The sequence below is a fragment of the Mandrillus leucophaeus genome, unplaced genomic scaffold (genome assembly GCF_000951045.1).
Source record: "Mandrillus leucophaeus isolate KB7577 unplaced genomic scaffold, Mleu.le_1.0 Scaffold307, whole genome shotgun sequence".
Lineage (NCBI taxonomy): Eukaryota > Metazoa > Chordata > Mammalia > Primates > Cercopithecidae > Mandrillus > Mandrillus leucophaeus.
The window spans coordinates 2563412-2584799 of NW_012103221.1; positions in this window are offsets into that span (position 1 = coordinate 2563412).

Sequence of the window (21388 nt, forward strand, 5' to 3'; positions counted from 1 at the left end):
ATGTTTATTCAAAATAAATCATAAACATCAGTTTTATGGAACAATTAGGCCAGTTTCAATCCAAACACCTACTATATTTTATGGAATAAAATATTGCCTGATTCTAGAATCTCAAACAAAGCCTACTGAGATCTTTAAATTTGCAATTTTGTTCCTTGATGCTAGAAACTCCTGTCTTCTTTAACACGTCTTTGACTTTCATCTTCTTGCCTGCTTAAATGGGCACTAAGCTTTCTTAATTCCATACCTGTCATGCTCCACAGCCATTCTCATTTTTTATCCCCATTGGTACTACCCTAAGTAAGGCATTTGCCATTTCTTTCCTGAAAAAATTTAATGATTTTCTGACTATGATAGATTAAATTTAGCCTAAAGCTCCTTAAGTATGTTAAGTTTGGCCAAATGGTTTCACCATACAGTGAACTTTAACCTACCTAGATGTGTATATAGACTGTAAATTACACTTGTAAAAAAGAGCCAAGTCTCAACCAATCACAGAAGCCATACTTCAGCCAATCACAGGTGGCCAGCTGTTCAAACAGTGCTCAAGTAAGACAAGCATCCGGCTGTAACCAATCCAGTTGTTTCTGTACCTCACTTCCGTTTTCTGTGTCACTTTCCTCTTTCTGTGCATAAATCCCATCTGAACATGTGGCACCCCAGAAGTCTCTCTAAACATGTTATAGTTGGGCGTGGGATGGGCTGCCCAATTTGTGAATCATTTTTTGCTCAATTATACTCTATCAAATAGACTTTGCCTAAAGTTTTTCTTTCAACATTAAACCGTAAACTCAGTGGTTTTCTGTTCTCAGCCCTTTCTCTATACTGTCATCAGCACTGCGGTCTAAATCACAGATGTGATCATGCCATTTTTTTCTTCAAAAGCGCAGCAATAGATCATTCCTTCATTTATTGAGAGCTTCCTATGTGCTAGCTTCTGGGGATGCACTGGTGAGTTATAATAAAGGGAACATTTCCAACTAGGGGCAAAGAAATCAAATGGTCATCACAAAATGAAAAGATGCTTAATGTTATTTTTCTCCCATGATATTGGCAAAGAATTTTCTTTTTTCTTTTTTGAGATGGAGCCTTGCTCTGTCGCCCAGGCTGGAGCGCAGTGACGCAGTCTCAGCTCACTGCAACCTCCACCTCCCAGATTCGAGCGATTCTCCTGCCTCAGCCTCCTGAGTAGTTGGGACTATGGGTGTGAGCCACCATGCCCAGCTAATTTTTGTATTTTTAGTGTAGATGGGGTTTCACTATGTTGGTCAAGCTGGTCTTGAACACCTGACCTCAGGTGATCCACCCACCTCGTCCTCCCAAAGTGCTGAGATTACAGGCCTGAGCCACTGCGCCGCCTGGCCAGCAAAGATTTAAAAGAATGAAAATATCCAATGTTGGCAAATATGTGGGAAAACAAGCAACCTCATCCACTTGTGGTGAGAGTATTAATAGATACAAACTTTTTAGAGGGAAATATAGCAATAATTATTAAAATTCCAAGGCTAGGCACAGTGGCTCACGCCTGTAATCTCAGCACTTTGGGAGGCTGAGGCAGGCAGATCACTTGAAACCAGGAGTTAGAGACCAGCCTGGCCAACATGGCGAAACCCCATCTTTACAAAAAAATACAAAAATTAGCTGGGTGTGGTGGTGTGTGCCTGTAGGCCCAGCTGCTTGGGAGGATGAGATGGGAGAATGGCTTGAGCCCAGGAGGTGGAGGTTGCAGTGAGCCAGTATAGTGGCACTACACTCCAGTCTCAATGACAGAACCAGGCTTTGTCTCAAAAAATAAAATAAAATAAAATAAAATAAATTTTAGTAATACTCATTTGCCCTAACAATGGTTATCTCTGGAGTTGTGGAATTATATATATATATAAATTTTTTTTTTTTTTTTTTTTAAACAGAGTCTCATTCTGTCACCCGGGCAGGGGTGCAGTGGTGCAATCTCAGCTCACTGTCACCTCCACCTCCCAGGCTCAAGCGATTCTTGTGCCTCAGCTTCCGAAATAGCTGGGATTATAGGTGTATGCCACCATGCCTGGCTAATTTTTGTATTTTTAGTAGAGGTGGAGTTTCCCCATGTTGACCAGGCTGGTCTTGAACTCCTGACCTCAGGCGATCTGCCCCTCTCAGCCTCCCAAAGTGCTAGGATTATAGGCATGAGCCACTGCGCGAGGCCTGGAATTATTATATAAAAAACTTTTTTATATTCCTAGGAATCTGTAAGGCAAAAATAAAAAATAAAGAGAGAAAAAGAAAAAAAAGTAACTTTTTACTTCTCCCAGTATTTTTCACTACTTTTCATAGTATTTAAATGTTTATGTTTATTATTATTATTATTGTTTTGAGATGGAGTCTCACTCTGTTGCCCAGGCTGGAATGCAGTGGCAGGATCTTGTCTCACTGCAATCTCCGCCTCCCGGGCTCAAGTTAATCTCCTGCCTCAGCCTCTTGAGTAGCTGGAATTACAGGTGTGTGCCACCATGTCTGGCTAATTTTTTTGCATTTTTGGTAGAGACGGGGTTTTGCTATGGTGCTCAGGCTGGTCTTGAACTCCTGGCCTCGAGTGATCCGCCCACCTCGGCCTCCCGAAGTGCTGGAATTACAGGCATGAAACACCGCACCCAGCCTTATTTATTTATTTTTTCAATTTAAAAAATGAAGATACAAAAATGAAACCAAAAAAAATTTTTTTCTTTAATAGATTCATGCTTTTTAGGTCAACATTCAAGGCTCTTCAAAATGAGCCCCTAGCCCCACAATTTCACCTCCACCATTTCCATCCACCCTTCCGTCACCCAGAATTATCCTAGGTGATACTTCTTGTTCTATTTCACTCCCTCCACCGTTCCTCCCACTGGAATGCCTTCCCACCTCCTGTATTAATCAAAATAATACTCATCTTCCCGGGCAGCCCAGGCATGACTTCCCTTTCTCTGGGATGCTTGTGCTCTCATCTGGATTAAATTGTCCTCCTTGGTGCTGAGGCGGTAGTTTGTTTACACCTCTAGCAGAGCACAGTTTGGCTTGCACTGTTGTCACTTGTGTCTGGTGTCTCCCTTGCCAGCATTTATTCTCCGCTTTCCTTACCTTTTCTGGGAAATAAATGTTCATTTCAAAATATTTATTCAGAGCATTGCATGTTCCATACATAAATCCACGCTTAAATTATTCAGCTCCTGGAGATACACAGCTCAGCCATGTGGGCAATTACCTCAAGTCACAAAATCCTATTTTGTATTAATTTGTATTTGAAGAGAGTGCAGGAATGCATTAAACATGTCTATAGCTGCCTGGTGTTTATTCACTGACAATGAGCCGGAATTATTACTTCACTTTAAGCCTTTCTCTGGCGATTTGTTTACAAAGAGTTGTGCTAAATAGCTGAATTGTTGTCATGACCCTTTGCCTAGATCTTTTCAAAACAGTCATTAGATTTGTGTTTTACATAACACACACACACACACTCTCACACAAAATCTCATAACCAGGAAGAAAACTGAAAACAATTTAGAATTTTAAACTTGAACATGAGTTAAGACTGGGTTTACGGTAATGGGGATAGCCCATGATTTTGTAACTAGACAATAATTTAATTTGTACCACTTGTAAGTACTAAGTTTCTGTGGTTGCCAAAAGTAAACTATGACAGTGTGTGGAATGAACTAATAACTGTAAATGAACTTGATCAATAGGGCTCCTCCCAGTAAATCAAATAATTAGTCAATTTTTGCTGTGTTGGAGACTACAGTTTCAGGTCCCCAAGTGGGAGTAGCTCTTAAAGCAAAAGTGGCAGCCCATTATCATTTGTAAATTTCCACTAACAAGCCAGCCTGGCTGTGTCTTTTGGCAGCCAGGGCTGTGACCTTTCTAACAGCCCAGTGTTTGTCATTGTTTTGTTTAAGAGCATCTATATATGCCATAGGAGTTCTGGGGAGAGAGAGTCAGAAAAAGAAAACTAAAACTAAGAAGGAAATCAAAAGCAAAAAGCCAGAAACTACTTCTTTAGCCTTTTCTTTATGATCTCAGGACTTCAGGGACCTTGAAAGATTGATTTCCTTTCACTCAAGTTTCTCATAAAATTAGCTTTGGCTCATACATCTGTTACACAGTAGTTAATTTTACAAGATAAGCAGTACATGGGGAATGTGTCTGAGGGAAAAATCGAGTGCTGGAAGCTCAAGAGACACTTATAAGGTCACAGAACAAAGCTAGTAAGTAAAATGGTCCTACTATAGACCTGCAAATAGCAAAGGGTCTGCCTTGGGTTAATTTCAGTGTATCTTTAATCATATTTCACTTTTCTTCTCCAGCAGCATTAAATATAAGTGGGTTTTACTGAACCTGTTCTGAGAGAGCCTTTTGAATTGCTCAGTCGAAGAGCAATCATGATTCAAGTTCATGAAATGTGAACTTGTATTTTAGCATCACTTCCCTGTAATGATCTCAAGACTGTACTAGCCACAGCAATGAATGTATTAACCAGTTATTCATGTTCACAGCTACTTATGACATTCTTATATACTAAATGTGCTTCCACAAAAGCACCATTTGCTATCCCACTGGTAGGAATTATTAGTAGTCTTTTAAATTCAATCTTCTTGCCCAATATAAGGAGTCCCAGAGGTTGGCCCGGTGCGGTGGCTCACACCTGTAATCCCAATAGTTTGAGAGGCAGAGGCAGGTGGATCACCTGAGGTCAGGAGTTCGAGACCAGCCTGGCCAACATGGTGAAACCCCGTCTCTACCAAAAATACAAAAACATTAGCCGGGCATGGTGGCGAGTGCCTGTCTACTCAGGAGGCTGAGGCAGGAGAATCGTTTGAACCTGGGAGGTGGAGGTTGCAGTGAGCCAAGATGGCGCCATTGCACTCCAGCCTGGGCGACAAAAGCAAAACTCTGTCTCAAATGAAAAAGAAGTCCCAGAGGCTCAGAAGGCTCCTAATGATCTAGCAGGTTGTTTGAGAGCAGAACTGGAATAAGAACCAGGTATCTCAGCTAATCTAGACTCCTAATCTAGAACTCTTTCTAATCTGGCTGACTAAATGCCAGAATAATTTCTCACTTACACAGTCAGAAAAAGTCTCTGTTAATTAATCTTTTTATTTGGATATGTTAGTCTTTTATTATAATATATGCAAAAGGCTGATTTAACATCAATATATGTCAACATTGGGGAAATGCTCACAAATAAACTTCCTTACGGAGCATTTTAAGGCCAGGCGTGGTGGCTCACACCTGTAATCCCAGCACTTTGAGAGGCTGAGGTGGGCAGATCGCTTGAGCTCAGGAGTTTGAGACCAGCCTGAGCAACATGGTAAAACCCCATCTCTACTAAAAATATAAAAACTAGCCAGGCGTGGTGGTGCGTGCCTGTGGTCCCAGCTACTAATAGTTAATCTCATTCCTTTTATTATGTTAATTCACATATTTCTTCATTCCAACAAATATTTGTTCAGTGCCTACTGTGTGTCAAGCCCTTTTTAGGTACTTAGGATGCAGGGGTGAACAAAAAGGACACAAATCCCTGCTCTCAGGGAGCTTACGGACATTATAATGTGGATAGCTTTTGCCTTCTGTTAAAATAATCCTTAAATTAACACCCTCTTAAGAATTAATTCTTGGTTGGGCACGGTAGCTCATGCCTGTAATCCCAGCACTTTGAGAGGCCAAGGCAGGCAGATCACGAGGTCAGGAGATCAAGACCATCCTGGCTAACATGATGAAACCCCATCTGTACTAAAAATACCAAAAAAAAATCAGCCGGGCGTGATGATGGGCACCTGTAGTCCCAGCTACTCAGGAGGCTGAGGCAGGCGAATGGCGTGTACTGGGGAGGCGGAGCTTGCAGTGAGCCAAGATTGCGCCACTGCACTCCAGCCTGGGCAATAGAGCAAGACTCCATCTCAAAAAAAAAAAAAAAAAGAATTAATTCTTAAGTTAAATGCCAAAAAAATGGGACAAAAAAATGCGTAATTAATAATTTGCAATAATAAGTGCTATGAAGGAAAAATCCAAGGTGTTATGGGAAGATATAATAAGAGTTATTAGAGACTTGTTACCAGAATCCCTTGTAGAAGGGTTACTCACCTTAATGAGATTCTGAGTCTGGCTGTGGATAGGGAGAACTTGGTATTTTGAAACCCCCTTCTGGTGCATCTGGCCCCCTCCCTGCCTCCCTTTCCTTTGTGAAAGCCTACACCACACCCTGGATCTCCACTCCTGAGCAAAGCAAAAACTTAGCACAGCAGTTACCATGGCCCTCAGGTGCTGCTTCTCACCTGGATGCATGTTCTAGATGAGCAACAGCAGCAATTACTCCAGGGCTGAAAGCAGAGCAGAAGGGCATGACTCAGGCTCTCAACTTTAAACACGGAGTTCTGGTCAGGCATGATGGCTCATGTCTATAATCCCAGCACTTTGGGAGACTGAGGTGGGAGGATTCCTTAAGGCCAAGGGTTCAAGGCCAACCTGGCCAACATGGTAAGACTCTGTCTTACAAAAAAAAAAACTAGCCAGGTGTGATGGCACACATCTGTGGTCCCAGCTACTTGAGAGGCTGCACCAGGAGGATCCCTTGAGCCCAGCAGTTCAAGGCTACAGTAAGCTATCATCACATCACTGCACTCCAGCCTAGGTGACAGAGCAAGACCTGTTAAAACAAACAAACAAACACTGAGGGTTTCCTCTAAACTTGACATCTAAACAAACTTTTTCCAAATGTTCAAATATAAAAATATTAACTTCCCTGTCAAAAACCATGAAAGTGTTTTTACACTTGAACTCAGCAATCCTACTCTTGGATATTTAAGAATTAAGTCAACAGAAGAATGAAACTATGTACACCGATTTGGTCATTGTAGTGTTAAGTATAATAAGGAAAAAAAGCAAAAAGCCCAAATACTCTATAGTTGGGAAACAGTTAAGTAGATTGTGGGATATTAACTTGTCAGGATTACTAACTTATGGCCATCGTGTCACCTGTGGGAAAATATGAATGAAGTAAGTGCACATGAAAAAGCAGAATACAAAATTCAATGTTAACCAATACAAGCTACATAAACAGGAGTATGCAGAACACAGATGACAAGGCAAAAAGGAAAATTGGAATCAATTTGCTAGGGTGGTAGGACAACAGGACAGAAACCCAGACTGAAAGAGTGAACTGGCTTAAGCAAAAAGGAGAAAATTCATTTGCTCAGATAACCAAGTGCTTCGGTTGGGCGAGAGAGGCACGGCCTTGAGGATGTCCTGAAAGAGGGACACATTGCCATCAGGACTTCCCTTCCCCCCCTCTCTTCACTTCCCTCTCCAGGGAAGTATCTTTTCCTCAACCCAACCTCTTCCCAAGATGACAATTTATCCACTAAACTCACGTTCTCCTATCTTCCCACCAGGATGACAGTGCCTACTTAAGTTGTGGCTCTAGTTTAAGAATAACTCTGGGAAAGGTACTGATTGATCTGGTTTGGGTCATGTGCCCATCTCTGGACCATCAATGGCCAGGTTACTGGGCTTGGCACACACCTCGCAACCAACCCTGTAGTCAAGGGATCTGGGCTATTTAAGAAGAAAGTTGGCTGGCTACAGAGGCTCATGCCTGTAATCTCACTTTGGGAGGCTGAGGCGGGAAGATACATTGAGCTCACGAGTTCAAGATCAGCCTGGGCAACATGGCAAAACCCTGTCTTGGCTAATTTACAAAAATTAGCCAAGCATAGTGGTGCATGCCTGTAGTCCCAGCTACTCAGGTGGCTGAAGTGGGAGGATCTTCCTGAGCTTAGGAGAGAATGTGGCTGCAGTGAGCCGTGATCGTGCCACTGCACTCCAGCCTGAGTGACAGAGACCCTATTTCAAAAGAAAAAAAAAAGCTATTTGGATATATTTTTTTATTTTAAAAAAAATAAGAAGAGAAGAGAGAAACTTCCACGAGGATCCTATGTTTAGAGGAGGAGAGAAGTGCTGCTCCCAGTTGAGTCAATTTGTCTATTGCCCAACTTAACATTTCAGAAAGATATCTTATTCCCTTAATACAGGTTCCAAGGGCAGATTGAGATTTCCTGGTGCAATGTGCTTTATTAATAAGGCCACTTGGTACAGTAGGAAGAGCGCTACACCGAATGCCAAGAAAATGGATTCTGGTCCTGACTGCCATGAATAAGCGGCATGACGTTGGGCTAGTCCTTAAACTTCTCTGGATTTCAGTTTCTTCACCCCTGCCAGAACAGTATAATTTCCTTGAGGGTTGGAATCAGGTCTGTGTGTATGGAGATTTGCATTTGGGAACAACTCTAGGGGCTTGGATGGGAAAAGGGACAAGTTGAAAATACAGTTGCAACAAAGTCCTTGGCCATCCCATGGGGAGCTCTGGGCCTGGGATGGCCTTTCAGGGTTGTCAAAAATTTCAGCAAGTGGGTCTGGCTTTTATATCCCTGCCGTGGTTTGGATGTTTGTCCCCTTCAAACCTCGTGTTGAAATATGATCCCCACAGTTGGAGGTGTTAGGGTCAATACACCCAGTTGCTGGGAGGATGAGTGTCTTCCTTCTGAAGGAGGGTATCTGGGCAGCATACTACGGCATCCACTATAGTCAATAGACACAGTGGCTGGGAGGGTAGGTGCTCGTTAAATATTGGTTAAATTTAATATGTTATGTAAGATGGAAAGTGTGGATTAGACCCTTTCAGGAGTTGCTCAGAACCTCTTCTCATTCTGGGGGCTGCCAGATTTGCAAATTGTTAAATAAATAAATAGTCCATTTCAGTACTATTGCAGACACCTATTTGTCTCCTGGAGGATTTATGGAAAAGGGAAAATTAAAATCTTTAGTTTTTTTGTTTTTTGCTTTTGGGGGGTTGGGTGGTTTTTTAAATATAGGAGTTGGACTAGGAATAGGAGAAGAATGTCTACTAAAATGAACGTTGACTGACCTGTTCAGCTAGCAAGAATAAGGCATTCTTTGTGGTGGAGTTAACAGCGAAAGTATTAAGGAAGCAATTACTATATATATTACACACAGTCAAGCTGTGCTCTCCAGTACAGTAGCCACTAGCCACAGGAGACTTTGACTTAAAATAGTTAAAATTAAATAAAATTTAAAGTTCAGTTTCTTAATCACACTAGTCACATTTCAAGTCCTACACATAGCCATATGTAGCTACCGTATTACAGTGCAGATAAAACTTTTCCATCATCACAGAAAGTTCTATTGGAGAGCTCTGGTCTACACTGAATAGTTGTGTTCTTTACTTTCATTCAATAAAAATCCAGTTTACTCTCATGAATTGTGCTGCTTATTATCGTGAGAGCACTGGAACGAGAGCCAAAAATTAAAAAGGCTTGGGCAAAAAGGATTGCCCTGAATCCAAGTTTCTTCTTGGAAATCCAAGTAGTACAGGACAATACTCAAATGGAATAAGTCTTTGTTGTCATTTCATCCTGTCCCTGCTGTCTGGATCATCTGGATGCAACCAGGACAAACCGCCCCGAGCTTCTAAAGTCAGCTCTGCCTGTGGCTCCCCACCGTCCACCTCAGGAACAACTGCTGAGGTGTTCCACCGTGAGGAACAACTGCTCCTTCAAGCCCCAAACCGTCAAGATTTACACATTCAACACCAGATTTGTGTTGCTTTTAAAAATGCTTCCTGGAATTTCAGCATTAGCTCTGAGTCTGATGTATTGAAGTCCAGGAGCAATGCCGTCTTGCTCTTTTCTATTAATTTTGTTTTCAGCAGGTGAGTTGTTACACAGTCCTTAGTGGATTCTGACGTCCATGGCCACCATCTATTAATTTTTATAAATTTTGACTTGTTAAACCTATGTAAAAGAAGCAGATTCATAGAGTGAATCCCCAAGAACTCATCAAGCAGTCTTAACAATTTTCAATCCGTAGGCTATCTTGGTGTCTTTGTCTCCCCTACCCACACTCTCCACCCAGGATTAACTAGACCCAAATTCCAGATATCACATCATTTCATTTGTAAATATTTCCCTATGTATCTCTAAATGATAGGATGCTCTTTTAAAATAATATTAAGCATAATACCATAATAACAAATTAAAACTCCAATAATTCCTTAGTATCTTCAAAAATCCAGGCATCCAAATAAGGTCCATACATGCTGGGCACAGTGGTAATAAATGAAGAAAAATAATAGAATTTTCCTATTTTCCCCAGCTGCTGGGGAGTCTGAGGCAAAAGGATCAATGGAGCCCAGGAGTTCAAGACCACACTGGGGAATGTAGTGAAATCCCATCTAAAAAACAAACAAACAAAAAAAAAAAATTAGCAGGGAATGGTGGCCCGGATGTGTAGTCCCAGCTAGTTGAGAGGATCACTTGAGCCCTGGAGTTTGAGGCTACATTGAGCTATGATAGTGCCACTGTACTACGGTCTGGGTGACAGTGAGAGACCCCATCCCTAAAAAATACAAATTTTTAAAATGTATAAATTAAAAAACTAGGTCCATACAACACAAATGGTTGATACATCTTTTTAAGTCTTTAAATCTTTACATCCTCTTCTCTATCTCTTTTTTTTTTTTTTATACTTTAAGTTCTAGGGTACATGTGTACAATGTGCAGGTTTGTTACATATGTATACATGTGCCATGTTGGTGTGCTGCACCCATTAACTCGTCATTTACATTAGGTATATCTCCTAATGCTATCTCTCCCCCCTCCCCCTCCCCACAATAGGACCCAGTGTGTGATGTTCCCCTTCCTGTGTCCAAGTGATCTCATTGTTCAAGTCCCACCTATAAGTGAGAACATACGGTATTTGGTTTTCTGTTCTTGCCATAGTTTGCTGAGAATGATGGTTTCCAGCTGCATCCATGTCCCTACAAAGGACAAGAACTCCTCTATCTCGTTTTATTCCTCACAGTTTTTTGTAAAAGAAACCAAGTCTTCTGTCTTATAATTTCCCAGAGTCTAGACTTTGTTCATTGCATCCCTGTGGTATAAAACAACATGTTCCTCTGTCTCCTTTATTTTCTGTAAATGGAAGTTAGACCTAGAGTCTTGATCAGATTCAGGTTTGACTTTTTCTCTTCTTACAAGACATTTTATACATTGTGTTGTATACTTCTATTCGGTTAAAGTACCAGATAATGATGTCATCATCACTGATAATCATTGCCTAGATCTGTTAATGCAATCTAGGTTGCAAAACTGTGATGATTTAATTCTATCATTTTTCTTCATTTATTACCTGGAATGCATCCTTTAAAAAGTCAATTTCCCTCATTAACTATTCAGTTACACAGAGGTAAAGTTAATGTAGGAAAGGCAAAATAAGTGCTTGATTTTTTTCTCTTTATTGCAGTTTTCAAAAGAATAAGCTAGTTCCCCACCATCCTCCAGAAGGTTAACTCTGAGTTTTTATTTGTTTGATATCATTATGAGATAAACACACTTGATATGTCTCTATCTATTGCAGTTATTGTACAGATTGTTCCATCTTTGGCCAATGGGAACATCTTCAGGCTAGCTCTAGAGTCCTTTTGACATGACCTCAGTAGGTAATGTCAAATACCTTATTATCTGATGTAATAATACGTGCCCATTGTCTAATCTGTTTGCTTTGGTATCATTTCATATTTCCCCTGCAAAGACACCACTCACTCATGATTGTGCAGTCACAGAACTTGAGAATTTTTTATATAAAAACTCAAGAATGTGACTGGGTACAGTGGCTAACACCTGTAATCCCAGCACTTTGGGAGGCCAAAGTGGGTAGATCACTAAAGGTAAGGAGTTCAAGACCAGCCTGGCCAACATGGAGAAACCCCATCTCTAATAAAAATTCAAAAATTAGCCGGGCATGGTGGCGAGTGCCTGTAATCCCAGCTACTCAGGAGGCTAAAGCAACAGAATCTCTTGAACCCAGGAGGCGGAGGCTGCAGTAAATCAAACTCATGCCACTGCACTCCAGCCTGGGCCACAGAGCGAGACTCCATTTAAAATAAATAAATAAATAAAACAAACAACACCTCAGGAATGCAGTTCTTCTGTCATCAATATATTATGAATACTTTATATTAATTTATGTATTTAATGAATAGTTATTGAGAATTGACTATGTATCAGGTACTAGAACAATTCACAATCCAGCAGGAAAGACAGACAATTGTAAAAAATGGTATAAATGGTTATATTTAAGCATGCTATGGTGAAAAGGACTATAAAAGAAAAGGAGAAGGTGCAATGAGAATATGTAACACCTTGTCTGAGGTATTAGGAAAGGTTTTCCTGAGGAAGTGAGTAAGAAGTTGAAATGCAAAGGGTAAGTAGGATGAGGTTAGCTAAGCAAAGAGATAGAGAAAGAACCTTTGCACGTGCCAAATCTGGAGGTGGGAGAAACTTATCATGCTCAAGGAACTGAAAGGCCTTTGTGAGCTGGACTGTGGGAAGGAAGAAAGAGAGGGTACACAATGAAGCTGGAAATGCGCATGGAGGTCAAATCACACAGGGCCTGTGGATCACATTAAGGATTTTAGACTTTCTCCGAAAAGAAATGAGAAGCCACTGAAAAGTTTTAAGAGAGAAACAACATGATCAGATTTTCATTTTTAAGAAAACACTCCAGCTGTTATGTGGAGAATAAACTGGAAAGAACAAGAATGAAAATGAGGCCAGGCACAGTGGCTCACACCTGTAATCCCAAAAGTTCGGGAGGCAGAGGCAGGCGGATCACGAAGCCAAGAGATCGAGCCCATCCTGGCCAACATGGTGAAACCCCGTCTCTACTAAAAATACAAAAATTAGCTGGGCGTGGTGGTGTACACCTGTAATCCCAGCCACTCAGGAGGCTGAGGCAGGAGAATCGCTTGAACCCTGGAGGCGGAGGTTGCAGTGAGCTGAGATCACGCCACTACACTCCAGCCTGGGCAACAGAGCTAGACTCCGTCTCCAAAAAAAAAAAGAAAATGAAAATTAGAGAGCTATTACATTAGTCCAGGTGATAGATCATGGTGTCTTGAACTAAGATGACAGCAGTGAAGATAGATATGTACAGATTCAACATATTTATGCACAACCAAAAACTCAGCTTTATGCCTAAGGGGGAAGCAAGGGAAGCATTCTCACTAAACTTAGAAACAAGACAAGGATGCCCACTATCACCATGTTATTTAACATCTTTCTAGATGTATTAGTCAATGCAATTAGACAAGAGAAGGGAACTCATGGTATCAAAACTGGAAAAAAGTTATAAAGTATCACTATCTACATAGATTGTATTACTATATATTCAGAAAAGCCAACAGAATCAAATAGAAAATGCACTATAAACAAAACAAATATTCAATTAATGTCTATAAACCAATTATCTTTTAGGTATGCAAATAGCAATCAATTAGGTATAGTGGGGAAAAGACACTATTTTGAATAGCAACAAAAAAACGTAAATTCCCAGACCAGGCATGGTGGCTCATGACTATAATCCCAGCATTTTGCAAGGTTGAAGTAGGAAAATCGCTTGAGTCCAGAGTTCAAGACCAGCGTGGGCAACACAATGAAACCCCGTCTCTACAAAAAAAAATACAAAAATTAGCTGGCCGTGGTGGTGCATCCCTACAGTCCCAGCTACTCAGGAGGCTGAGGTGGAAGGATCGCTTGAGCCCAGGAGGTTGAGGCTGCAGTGGGCCACGATCGTGCCACTGCTCCAGCCTGGGCAACACAGTGAGACCCTGTCTCAAAAATAAAAATTTAAAAATTCCTAGGAGTAGACTTGCCAAGAATTGTACAAGATCTATATGATGAAAACTTTAAAATGTTCCTCAGGAACACAACAAAGACTTGGAACAAATGGGAAGGTCTCCCATGCTCTTGGATAAGATAACATTCACAAAACATCAGTTCTCCCTACATGCATCCACACATTTAGAAACAGATACACCTTTGATTACATTGGCAAATGCAGGTTGGGTTGCTTAACAGGTGAAAACAGAAGCCACAAGGTGGTAGAACAATGTTAGTTGAGGGGAAGTGGCTTTTTATGGAGATAGAGACAGAACAGTGTGTGCAAAGACATGGGAAATACTTATCCCATCCAAAGTGTGCAAAGACCTGGGGTGGGAAATACTTATCCCATCCAAGGAACTCAAAAGGGGACTGCAGTAGGTGAGGAAGAGAAGAGTATACATTGAATTTGGAAAGGTAGTGAGTTTAGAAGAAGTGAACAGAAAGTGAGGCAGTGGAGACTGGAGGCTGCAGGCCATACTCCCAGCAAGACTGGCTGCTCTGGAGGCAGGGATAGGATGCTGGCTGATAGCTCCTTAGCAAGGGAGGTATTCAGCCCCACCCCTCCCTCTAAGAGGGCAGGGATTATTCATTGCTATGTTTAGAGTAGTACTGGATACGAACTGGACCTTCATCGATGTCTCCCGAAGTCCCTGAGCTCAGGGACCTTGGTTCTTCCTAGGTCCCATGGCTCTCACTGGAAATTGGTTCTCAACAGTCCATTTTCAGCCCTTTGCAGGAGACATATGCACAAGACATCCACTCTTGACTTAATACCAGCAGGGGATGAACTTGGCATTGTTTATCCAGAAGCAGGGAAGGATGAATGAGGGAAGTTCCACTCGCCCCAGGCCACCCTGCTGCAGTGATCTGTGGTACAAAGGCCGGAGAGCCGGCTCCTTACAGAGGTGCAGTTGTAGTTAGGAATGGAAGAGAGCTAACCTGATATCAGGACAGAACTATGACCTCTTATCCAGAGTTAACCAACAATATGGCGGTGTAGACTTAGGAAGCCCCAACTTTATGTACCTAATCAATGCCTGATTTCCTGTCCCAAAGAAGCTTGGGCCCTGGGAAGGTGACTTGAAGTCCATTTCCTGGAACAAAGGCACACAGCAGTGCTGCTTCATGAGCTGCCAAGTAAAACTGTCAGAATCTATTTAAGAAAACCAGGTCGGTCTGGCCGTCTGGCTGCATTTACTGAGAATGGCCACTGAGACAAAGAGGAAAAGAGTGTTCATTCAATTCATTCACTGATATTTACTGAGGGCCTACCATGTGCCAAGTCTGTTCTAGGTGGTAGGGATACAGAAATGAGCCAAATACACAACCCCTGTCCTCACAAAGCTTACTTTATGGTGGAGGGAGATAGACCAATAAAGATGTAGACAAAATAGTGTTAGTTAGAAGGTGGTGAGTGCTTCAGTTTCAGTTAGCATAGAAAAATATCAATAGGACATTTTTAGGATACAACAAAGTATTAGCAGAGCGTATAGATAAGGTGCAGGACCCTGTATTAATGTGGTAGAGCAGTCGATGAAGGGCTTTCTAAAAAGGTGACATTTAAGCTGAATCCTGAAAGATAAAGAGCCAGGCATGTGAACAGTGAAGGAGAGGGAGAAATATTACAAAGGCCTGAGTTAGGCAAGAACTTGGAATGTTCAAAAAACAGAAAGAACATCAATTTCTGCAGTGCACAGAGTTGGGGAAGATCCTGAAGGTGAGGCTGGGGAGGCCGGCATGTCTTGAGAATGTGGGTCTTTCCTAACGTGTTGTGCCCACTACAGCAGGATTATCGATTCGACTGTTACACGGCCCACTCACAGCTCACTGCCTAACTCACCTGTCTGGCCTCAGCTCGGAGAGGCCATCTTAAGAAAGTCTCAAGAATGGTCAAAGTAGAAGTCAAGTTTATGCTCCAAAGTTCATACACAACACTCCTCGGGGAGCTTCTGGGATTTTCATTCAGATCATTTACTTTCATGTTAAATACTCTTTTAATAAATTTCCTTATTGGGTTTCCAAGCCCACAGCAAATTACAAACAACAGATTAGAAGGGGAGGGAAGGGCAGGCACTCTGTTCAAATGACATTTTAATTCAGTGAGTCATTTTGCTTGGACACCACCCTCCTCCGTGACTGGGTTCATGTGACTGCAAGGACTCCCAGGATCACTCGAACACCCTTCTGACATTTATGTTTACTGTGCCATGGTACAGTGAGAAGGACACTGATACACATTAGTAGTCCTAGATACAAGTCCTGATTTCCCCATTCATAGTTTCGTGTCCCTGTTAGATTGCGAATGACATAAGGACATGTGTCTTAGTCATCTTTCAGTTCACCCATAACCCATGCCCCTTCTCCAAGCCTAGAATAATGCCAGTCGTGTAACAGTGCCTGATAAATGGATCTTAAATAAATAAATGAAAATATGATCTTGGATAAATGACTCTCTCCGTTCCTCAAATGCCTTATCTATAAAAGGAAAGAGCATGTGCATCTTAAGGACTTGCTTGGAATAGTAGATAACACAGTATATATAGAAAGAGTAATGTTAAGTAAACATACAATATAAATATGAGATATTTTGCTCCTTGTGGCTGAATCATCCAGAAGTGTCCTTCAAAGGGTCAAGGGAACCTTTAGGTCTTTGTGCCTATGTCTGGAGTAGTTGCCACTAGATGGCAATATTTTCTTAAGGCATGGTTAGCCATTTTTGAGTCTACCCCAGTGGTCTTCAAATTGGGGATTCCCATACTGTTGGGAGTATAAAATGCTTTCCAAGAGGTGCTCAATTATGGATAGCTTTGTGGAAATCTGATCCTCAACTTCAATGTGTTCTCTTTCCTAAAATCAACCTGCTTGGGAAAGCGCCCATATTCACAATAGCTCTTTCCCAATTTTTCAGAAAGGAAAGCATACCCATTATTAACCTGAAATCTTATTTTATGGCACTATCAGCTAAATACCCACCAAGGCATCAGACGAAGGAGAAATCTTCAACAATCAAAAAGGAACCACTCTTTTTCTGTCTTTCACATACTTCTGTTAAGAGTGAAACTTGGCTTTAGGAATGGGGTATTTTGGCTCTTGTTGTTATGGTCTTCATGAATAAAATATATGGTAAGTGGGGTAGTGGGAATAAAACCTTTTCCATCCTCTAAGAATTATCAGCAAATGCCTTGATCTTAAGAAAGCAAAGCAAAGAGAGCATCTGTTTAAAAAATAGCTTTTTCACATATATAAATATAGTAATTTTCAGCCGGGTGCAGTGGCTCACACCTATAATCCCAGCATTTTGGGAGACTGAGGCAGGCAGATCATGAGGTCAGGAGATCGAGACCATCCTGGCTAACATGGTGAAATCCTGCCTCTACTAAAAATACAAAAATTAGCTATACTATATATACTATATATAGAGAGTAATTTTCAGCTATCCTCAATACTCATCTCAAACTCACATCATTAGCAGGAAAGAAATATGTTGGAACGGCGAAAGCAGTTGATTATTTAATTTAATTTATTTACTTTTATTTATTTATTTTTAAAGATGAGGTTTCACCATGTTGGCCAGGCTGCTCTGGAACTCCTGGTCTCAGGTGATCCACACACCTTGGCCTCCCAAAGTGCTGGGATTACCAGTGTGAGCCACCATACCTGGCCTACTTATTTATTTTTGAAACAGGAACTCACTGTCGCCCAGACTGGAGTGGAGTGGCACGATCAAAGCTCACTGCAGCATTGACCTCCCAGCTCAAGCAATCCTCCCACCTTAGCCTCCCTATTGGTGAGACTACAGGCACGCCCCACCAAGCCAGGCTAATTTTTCTATTTTTTGTAGAGTTGGGAGTTGGGATTTCACCAATTGTCCAGGCTGATCTCGAACTTCTGGGCTCAAGCCATCCTCCCACCTTGGTCTCCCAAAGTGCTGTGATTACAGGCGTGAGCCACCACACCCAGCTGATTATCTTAAATGTAATTAAAATCTATTTTTAGGATCACCAAACTTTTCATGACACACTAGCTAAAAGAAACCAATAAAACTTTTACGTGATTTCTTTCAAATGTGGTGTGTGTTTTTCAACAAGGTGGTTATAAAATATTTGTATCAAATTATATGATAAATTATTCATACTTCGTTTGCATAACAAAATAAAAATTTAGAATATTCCAATATTAGTCAATTCTTATCTTTATTATCTCATTTTATTTAATATTGTCTATTTCCCACTAATGAAAACACAATTCTATGTTACTTGCCAGATCAATTCATTTTTGCAGCTTATATGTTTTCATTAAATCCATACGAAAAGTTTTCTCATGATATCTAATGAAACTGGCTGGGCGAGGTTGCTCATGCCTATAATTCCAGCACTTTGGGGAGACAAGGCAGGAAGATCACTTGAACTGAGGACGACATAGTGGTATCATGCATGTCTCTACAAAAAAACATTTAGAAATTAGTTGAGCATGGTGGCACTCACCTGCAGTCCCAGCTACTTGGGAAGCTGAGGCAGGAGGATCGCTGGAGGCCAGGAGAGTGAGGCTGCAGTGAGCTATGATCGCACCACTGCACTCCAACCTGGGTGACAGAGCAAGGTCTTGTCTCAAGATAAAATTAAATTAAATTGAATTAATAGTTCTATGTCTGATTTCCTCAGAGTTTGATACTTGCATATTGATATATTTTACCAAAGGAATATCATTATTATCAATATTATCATATTCCTTGCTCTATAAATAGTTTATAATTTGGCTACTCATGACATCCCATTACTGTAAATTAGATAATAAAGAACAGTATATTGATTTGTTGATTTGTTTTTATAACTTTAAAAACTAATAAATGGAAAATATACATAACTGAATTATGCTAAATCTACCTCAACTTAATCTTTCCCACTTTTAATCCTTACAACAACCCTTAAAATAGGTACTATTATTTCCCACACAGAGAGTTAGGTAATTTATATTTACAAAAGAAAAAAAAATGCCCTTTGCACAGGCCAATATAGATGTCACAAGAACCATGACATATATAAAGTGTATAAGCAAATCTTAAGTTACACTTTATATATTCTAACTGAAGTGGTTAAAACATGCTATTCAGGCCGCGTGTAGTAGTGCATACTAGTAATCCCAGCACTTTGGGAGGCCAAGGTGGGTGGATCACCTGAGGTCAGGAGTTCGAGACCAGACTGACCAACATATTGAAATCCTGTCTCTACTAAACACAAAAAATTAGCTGGGTGTGGTGGCGGGTGCCTGTAATCCCAGCTACTCGGGAGGCTGAGGCAGGAGAATCGCTTGAACCCGGGAGGTGGAGGTTGCACTGAGCTGAGGTTGTGCCACTGCACTCCAGCCTGGGTGACAGAGCGAGACTCTGTCTCAAAACAAACAAACAAAAACCATGCTATTCTGGCATAGTGATTATGTAAGTTAAAGACACTTAAAAATTAACAGGTGTAAGAAGGTCACCTTGACCTTTGTTATCTTAAAAGCAGAAAATGAAGTTCCCGTGGGGAAGACATCCTCTCTATACTGGAAAGATACAACAGCCTCATCATTACAAACAAGAAAGTTGAGGCTGAAGGAATTCCATACAAACAAAACTTGTTAAACTAACTCTTAACTTCCTAACTACTTCTCTACCCAATTAACTACCCTAGCTGAAACCCCAGTGTCTTATGACATTTTCAGTTTACTACTCTTTGTTGAATTCAGTATATAAGCAACTGGCTGTTTCTTTTTCTATTATGTATTTATGTATTTATTTATTTATTTATTTTTGTGACAGGGTCTCACGCTGTTACCCAGGCTAGAGTACAGTGGCACAAATACAGCTCACTGCAGCCTCGACCTCCTGGGCTCAAGCAATCCTTCCACCTCAGCCTCCCTAGTAGCTGGGACTACAGGCGTGCACCACCACACCTGGCTAATTTTTGCTTTTTTTTTTTTTTTTTTTTTGGTAGAGACAGGGGTTTCAGCATGTTGCCCAGGCTGGTCTCAAACTCCTGGGCTCAAGTGATCCACCTGCCTTGGCCTCCTAAAGTGCTGGGATTACAGGTGTGAGCCACCACACCTGGCCTGTAACTGTTTCTTTAGGTCTTTATTTCTTTATGAGGGTTCGCATGCCATGTAAGAGTACAATATTATGTTTTTCTTCTGTTAATCTATGTTATGTCCATTTAATTCTTAGACCCAGCTGGAACCCTAAGAAGATGGAGGTGGAATTTTTCCACTCCTCCACTTTCGGACAATGAGGATGTAATCCTCAAATGCTGGGGGCCACCCTACTCACTCCGGAGCCTGCAGATGAGATCCCAAGAGACCTGACAAAAGCTGGCAGAGGTAGGAATTCTTATCAAAGTCAGCGCTCCTGGATCTCTGTAGTGTGCAGTTGAGAGAAAAGGTAAAAGTTTTCCTTGTCCCTTTTCCTAAATCTGGATTGGCAGGAGAAAACCATTTGTAAGAATTGGCTCTTTGAAGTGTGACTCTTGTGAATTTAGTTCTGGCTACCCATAGGTTATTGATCCACAGCCTCCCTGGAACAGTCCTTGTTTTCCGTGTCTGTATCTTTTGTGTGGTTCTCCTTTTGAATTGTTTTATGCCTTGAGAACTTGGCTTTGTGACCAGTGAGGATATTCTCTCTAGTCTCTGCCAGCCAGGAGACACAAATTGTTCGGCTTGCACCTGGCAGCTAGCAAGCTGGCCAGGAGCCCGTAACACGAAGTGTCTCTCTGTCCCATCATGTCTCTCAGGGGAGTTTGTATTAATTGTCTCAACTTTCATCACCTTGTTAACAGCGAGGGTCTGGCCAGTCGCAGTGGCTCGTATCTGTAATTCCAGCACTTTGGGAGACCAGGGCAAGAGAATCCCTGGAAGTCAGGAGTTTGAGATCAGCCTGGGCCACATAGCAAGACCCAGTCTCTACAAAAAAATATAAAAATTAGCCAGAGTAATGCTGCGTACCTGTGGTCCCAGCTACTGAGGAGGCTGAAGTGGGAGGATCACTTGATCCCAGGAGATTAAGGCTGTAGTGAGCTGTATTTGTGCTGCTGCACTCCAATCTGGGTGACAGAATGAGACTCTCTCAAAATAAAAATTTATAAAAAAATAACGAAGGTCTTTTCTTTCTTTGGGAGGCTGAGGCAAGTGGATCACCTCAGGTCAGGAGTTCAAGACCAGCCTGTCCAACATGGTGAAACCCTATTTCTACTGAAAATACAAAAATTAGCAGGGCATGGTGGCGGTCTCCTGTAATCCCAGCTACTCAGAAGACCGAGGCAGGAGAATCACTTGAATCCAGGAGGCGGAAGTTGCAGTGAGCCGAGATCGCGCCACTGCACTCCAGCCTAGATGACAAGAGTGAGACTCTGTCTCAAAATAAGATAAAATAAAATAAAATAAAATAAGTGTTCCAAGCCAGGCACAGTGGCTCACGCCTGTAATCCCAGCACTTTGCGAGGCCGAAGCAGGTGGATCACCTGAGGTAAGGAGTTCAAGATCAGCCTGGCCAACATAGAGAAACCCTTGCTCTACTGGTGGCTCAAGCCTGTAATCCCAGCACTTTGGGAGGCCGAGACGGGCGGATCACGAGTTCAGGAGATCGAGACCACCCTGGCTAACACGGTGAA